Source organism: Oryctolagus cuniculus, chromosome 1 (genome assembly GCF_051225735.1).
Source record: "Oryctolagus cuniculus isolate XC-2025 breed Fujian yellow rabbit chromosome 1, ASM5122573v1, whole genome shotgun sequence".
Classification (NCBI taxonomy): domain Eukaryota; kingdom Metazoa; phylum Chordata; class Mammalia; order Lagomorpha; family Leporidae; genus Oryctolagus; species Oryctolagus cuniculus.
Window position 1 is genome coordinate 185,019,226 of NC_142867.1, and position 5,816 is coordinate 185,025,041.

Below are 5,816 nucleotides of genomic sequence, written 5' to 3' on the forward strand. Positions count from 1 at the left end.
AAAGAAAAGAAAAGAAAAGAAAAGAAAAGAAAAGAAAAGAAAAGAAAAGAAAAGAAAAGAAAAGAAAAGAAAAGAAAAAGAAACCAGTATCAGGAGTTTCAGCAGCAAAGAGGAGTTACAAGGATAGAGGATATCTTGTGGAACCTATTTGCAGGGATGCAATAGTGTCTCAAGAAAGGACTGAAGCCAGAGCCTAGGAAGCCATCTAGATTTTCTCTCCATTTTATCTCTCTTGCCCTCAGTCCATCTCTCCATTATTTGTGCTCTCTGATTACTGGGTTTCTCTGTGTGTTAGACATTGGCTGGTTGTTCACAAATCCATTTTCCTTTTCCTCTGGGGACATAGCTAGTGCACATGCCCCATTAGGTATAACTATTTAGTTCAATTCTGGCCTCCAAACTCTAGCATATGCAATTCTGCAATTCCTTCTCATTCTGATTGTCTCTCCTTCTGTCCCCTTGCACCACCTTAGTCTGCTGAGAGAATGATGTTGACTAAGACCTTAGAGGAGGTTAGGTACCAAAGGATAAACAGAACTTCGTTCCTGAAAAATCACATACCCCTGCTCCCCACCATCTACCCCCTCTCTCCTCCACCAGGGACTTAGTGTAACTGAGAAATAAAGTTCTATATTGTTAAGTTTTATTTCATTCTGTGAAAAATAAGATTTGGGATTTATCTTTCATAGCAACTAGTATCACACTAAAGCCCCTTTCATATTGTGAAAGTTCCCAACTAGAGCTTCAGAATTTATATTTTACAAATACTTTACCCAAATAAGGGAGAAAACCTTGCCTCTATTAGTCTCAATTCCAGATTTTCAAGCATCAGATTCTGATTGAAACAGTTGGTCAACTCCTACCATCTCGCACAATCAACTTTGATGAGGGAGGAGAGATTATTGTGTAACATAAAGCCACTGGAGGGGGCTCCCCCAAGTGAACGTGAGCTTGTTACAAGAATAGATTTGACATGGATTTGAACTCTTGTTTCAGCTCTGCTGCCACCTCTTCAGGTAGTCTTAATCAATGCACTTACGCACTTAACCACTTGGGGACATTTGTTCCCTCCCTTTCTCCTAAAAAATGAGAAATTTAGGTGAGATAATCTCCAGTATCTTTTTTTTTTTTTTTTTTTTTTGTCAGGCAGAGTGGACAGTGAGAGAGAAAGAGACAGAGAGAAAGGTCTTCCTTTGCCGTTGGTTCACCCTCCAATGGCCGCCACAGCTGGCGCGCTGCGGCCAGTGCACCACGCTGATCCGATGGCAGGAGCCAGGTACTTATCCTTGTCTCCCATGGGGTGCAGGGCCCAAGTATTTGGGCCATCCTCCACTGCACTCTCTGGCCACAGCAGAGAGCTGGCCTGGAAGAGGAGCAACTGGGACAGAATCCGGCACCCCGACCGGGACCAGAACCTGGTGTGCCGGCGCCACAAGGCGGAGGATTAGCCTAGTGAGCCGCGGCGGCGGCTTTCCAGTATCTTTTGCAATTTTAATGCTATATATCTCATAAGCCTTCAAACTATGCCCCAAAAGACAACTCTTGTATAGCAAAATGGTTATTCCTGAATCCTTTTGGCAGTTTTATATAGAAATATCCAAAATATGACAGAGCTTTTTCTGGTTCCCAGATTCCCTTTTCAGTGTCCTAACATTAAAAGAGCCTTAAGATAACACTCTACAAGTTAATCCTACATTCCTTGTAGAGCACACTGTTCCCTCTGCTGAATTTTTAAAGGTTTTATAGTTTCTAGGACTACTGTAATCCCGGATTACATCATGTATAATCCTATATACTATGTCTTAATATGCCAGTAGATAGCCTGCATTCAGATCTCAGTTCTGCCATTACTAGCTGTGGGATAATGTTTATCCAAAGGGTCGCTAATCACATATATATGGCCCCAGTAACTAAGTGCTCAATAAATGTTGGCTTAAAAGAGAAGCTTAGCTCCTTCACTGTCATTGTTTAATTTGCCTTACCACTGTTTTAAGCCTCTAAAATCAGAATCTAGTTTTTTTTAAGATTTATTTATTTATTTGAAAGACAGAGTTACAGAGGGGCAAAGGCAGACACACACACACACACAGAGAGAGAGAGAGAGAGAGAGCGCTCTTCCAGCTGCTGATTCACTCCCCAGATAGCCACAACGGCCAGAGCCATCCTCTACTGCTTTCCCAAGCCACAGCAGAGAACTGGATTGGAAGAGGAGCAGCCAGGACTTGAACTGGTGCCCATTTGGGATGCTGGCACTGCAGGCAGAGACTTTACCCACTACACCATGGCACCAGCCCCCAAACATCCAGTTTTATTGAACTTTTTAGCATTCAGACTCCAGTCCTAGATCTAGTATATAGTATCTGCTCAATAAATATTTTTAAAATGAGAAAAATGAATGTATGATACATGAGACATTTAGTTTGTCTTTCAAAAGTACAAATAGTCTGAATTTTTCTTTTTTTAAGCTCCTTCAATTAATTACTACTTGTTATGAGTATCTCTTCCTAGACCAGAGGAGCATACCTGTATAGCCTTAACGAATGGCTTGTCTTCAACAACAAGGTTCCTATCATGTGGCTATATAGACTAGTATTAGCTGAGAAGCCAGAGAGCTCTTTCAATATATTGATGCCCGGGTCTCACCCACACCTGCCGAATTAGAATCTAGGGGCAGTGTGGGATGTCCGTTGTTCAACACCAGGGTCAGGCTCTAACTCCAGACACTAGCTTCCTCCTAATGCAGACCTTGAGAGGCAGCTGTGATGGCTGTGATGGCTCCCACTACTCATGTGGGAGACCTTGATTGAGTTTCCAGCTCCTGGTTTCAGCCCTGTCCCCTGCCCTGGCCCAGCCGTGGCTATCATGGACATTTGAAGAGTGAACCAGTGAACGGAGTGCACTTGCTCTTGTTCTCTCCTCTCTCTCTCCCTCCCTCTCTCTCCTGGCTCCTGGCTTCAGCCCAGCCCAGGCTGTGTGGCTACTGTGGTCATTTGGGAAGTGAACCACAGAATGGAAGTTTCCCTGCCCTTCCTCCTAATATTTCCCTCTCCTTCCCTTTTTCCCTCTCCTCTTTATCCAATAAACAAATAAATAAGTCTTTTTTTTTAAAAAATTAACTATCACAGACATCTAGGTTCTCAATTTTTGACATTTCTTCCGCTTATTTAAAAGCCAATTTGAAATGAGAATAGTGATTACTAGAGTCCAGAAAGGAAGAGGAAGGGGATAGAGGGAGATTGGATAAAGGGTACCAAAACACTGTTAGATATAGGTAATAGGTTCTAGAGTTCCACAGCACAATGGAATGACTATAGTACAATAATGTGTTATATGCTGCATATAAGGAGAGCAACTGGTAGGCTTCAAACTTGGAGTGAGGGTGGGGAGGTAGGGATGCTGATTACCTTATTTGATCAGTGTATGCTGAATGCATGTGTTAAAGCATCGTACTGTGCCCCGTAAAGGTGAGCAAATGTTACATCTATTCAAAAAATCCTCTTCAAAAAGTGTTTCCCAGTAGCTTCACATACATTCCCACAAGACTTTCTTCAGATAATCTCTTCCCCCCATAATGAGGATTACAGCTGCTCTCCTGGAAGAATCCGGATAAGCAACCCTGAAGTGGGAGGGTTAAATGCCTGACTCAAAAGCACAGCTCTCACAATAGCCTGGGGAGGATTCTGCAGGGCTGCCTTTGTCTGCCAGACTTCTCTTGTTTCACATTCATCTCCCGTGAATGTCTCTTAGAAAACTGAGCTACTATGTCTGTCAAATGAATGTACACATTCATCTGTTCTTATGGGAATGACAGCCAGCAACTCTAGATTAATCCTAGATCAAGACTGCCAATGTAACCAAGAGATTTTCCTCTGAATATAGCCACAGTAACTATGTCAACATGCAACTGCACTTCTTAAAAATTCTGATCCCAAAAATGTGAATCTGACTTAATCAGAATTCTTAAGAAAAGGTTTACAAGGTGTTTAATCAACTTTAGCATAAAGGCCCTTGTGAGATTATATTTGGAAAAGTGTAATGTCCACGCATTGGCTTTTAGTTGACCTGAATTGGTAAGAATCTAGAATTTGTAAGAATCCGAGGATTCACATTTCCAAAATTATTGGAAATGCACTCAATTCACTTGATGCCAAGCATTTAAAAATAGGCTTTGTACTAAGTCTTTGAAACAAGTTTTGTGGCCAACTTTGACACCAAAAGCTCAAAATGGAATACTTAGTCTTCAAAATGAACTAGAGTTTTAAAATAAGCCAGTTCTGCATGATTTTACCCATACATATAATCTAAAAAAGTTGATCTCATAGAAGTTGAGAGTAGAATTATAGTTATCAGAGGCTGAAGAGAGCAGGATTGGGGAAAGGTTGCTTAATGAATAGGTACTGAGTTAGGGTTTTATAGGAGAAAGTTCTGATGCTGTATTGTACAATAGAGTAACTATAGATAATGTCCTGTATATATATATATATATATATTATTATTATTATTTGACAGGCAGAGTGGACAGTGAGAGAGAGAGAGAGAGAGAAAGGTCTTCTTTTGCCATTGGTTCACCCTCCAATGGCCGCTGCGGCTGGGCCGCTGCGGCCAGCGCACCACGCTGATCTGATGGCAGGAGCCAGGTCCTTATCCTGGTCTCCCATGGGGTGCAGGGCCCAAGCACTTGTACCATCCTCCACTGCACTCCCTGGCCACAGCAGAGAGCTGGCCTGGAAGAGGGGCAACTGGGACAGAATCCGGCGCCCCGACCGACCGGGACTAGAACCCGGTGTGCCGGCGCCGCAAGGTGGAGGATTAGCCTAGTGAGCCGCGGCGCCGGCGCTGTATATATATTTTTAAAAGCAGAAGAAAGAATTTCAGTGTTCGGCACCAAGGAGACCGTCACCATGAAGTTCAACCCCTTCCAGACCTCGGACCGCAGCAAGAACCGCAAACGCCACTTCAACGCGCCTTCGCAAGTGCGCAGGAAGATTCTGTGGTCCCCGTGTCCAAGGAGATGGGGCAGCAGTACAACATCCCCTCTATGCCCATCCGCAAGGACGACAAGGTCCAGGTGGTGCGAAGACACTGCAAAGGTCAGGAGGTTGGCAAGGTAGTACAGGTGTACAGAAAGAAATACGTCATCTACATCGAGCGGGTGCAGCGTGAGAGGCGAACGGCGCAACCTTCCACGTGGGCATTCACCCGAGCAAGGTGGTTATCACCAGGCTCAAACTGGACAAAGACGGGAAAAAAATTCTTGAACGCAAAGCCAAGTCTCGACAGGTTGGAAAAGAGAAAGGCAAATACAAGGAAGAACTCATTGAGAAAATGCAGGAGTGAGCAGAACCTTTTGTACAGCTACAGCCGAACTGTAGATTTCTAGCCTGGTGTGTGTGTCTTTGGGACTTCAGCTGTCTCTGGAATGTGTCGTTTCCCTGCCGTTTTGTTAGTGATCTGGGACTTTTTGAATCTACTTTTTCAATTTGGTTAATAATTTTGTGAATAAAAGTTGGAAATGTTTAATTCCAAAAAATAAGAATTTCAAATATTATTATCATAAATAAATAAGAGGAGATAGATATGTTTATTCTGATTTGAACATAACATAAAGCATCACACAGTGTCCATTAATATGTGCAATGATTCTATGTGAGTTAAAAATAAAATCATGAAGGGCCAGGGCTGTGGCATAACAGGTAAAGCCCCGCACCTGCAGTGCCAGCATCCTATACAGGTGCCGTTTCCAGTCCCGGCTGCTCCTCTTCCAATCCAGATCTCTGCTATGGCCTAGAAAAACAGTAGAAGATGGCACAATTCCT

At 43.2% G+C, this 5,816-nt stretch overlaps 1 pseudogene across 1 annotated transcript; it reads left to right on the top strand.

Annotated features, from left to right (window-relative positions):
* Positions 1-4,880: 4,880 nt before the first annotated feature.
* LOC100352885 (ribosomal protein uL24-like pseudogene) lies at positions 4,881-5,455 on the top strand (annotated as a pseudogene). Its single transcript, XR_016213767.1, has one exon. The product of XR_016213767.1 is annotated as a ribosomal protein uL24-like pseudogene (transcript).
* Positions 5,456-5,816: the final 361 nt, after the last annotated feature.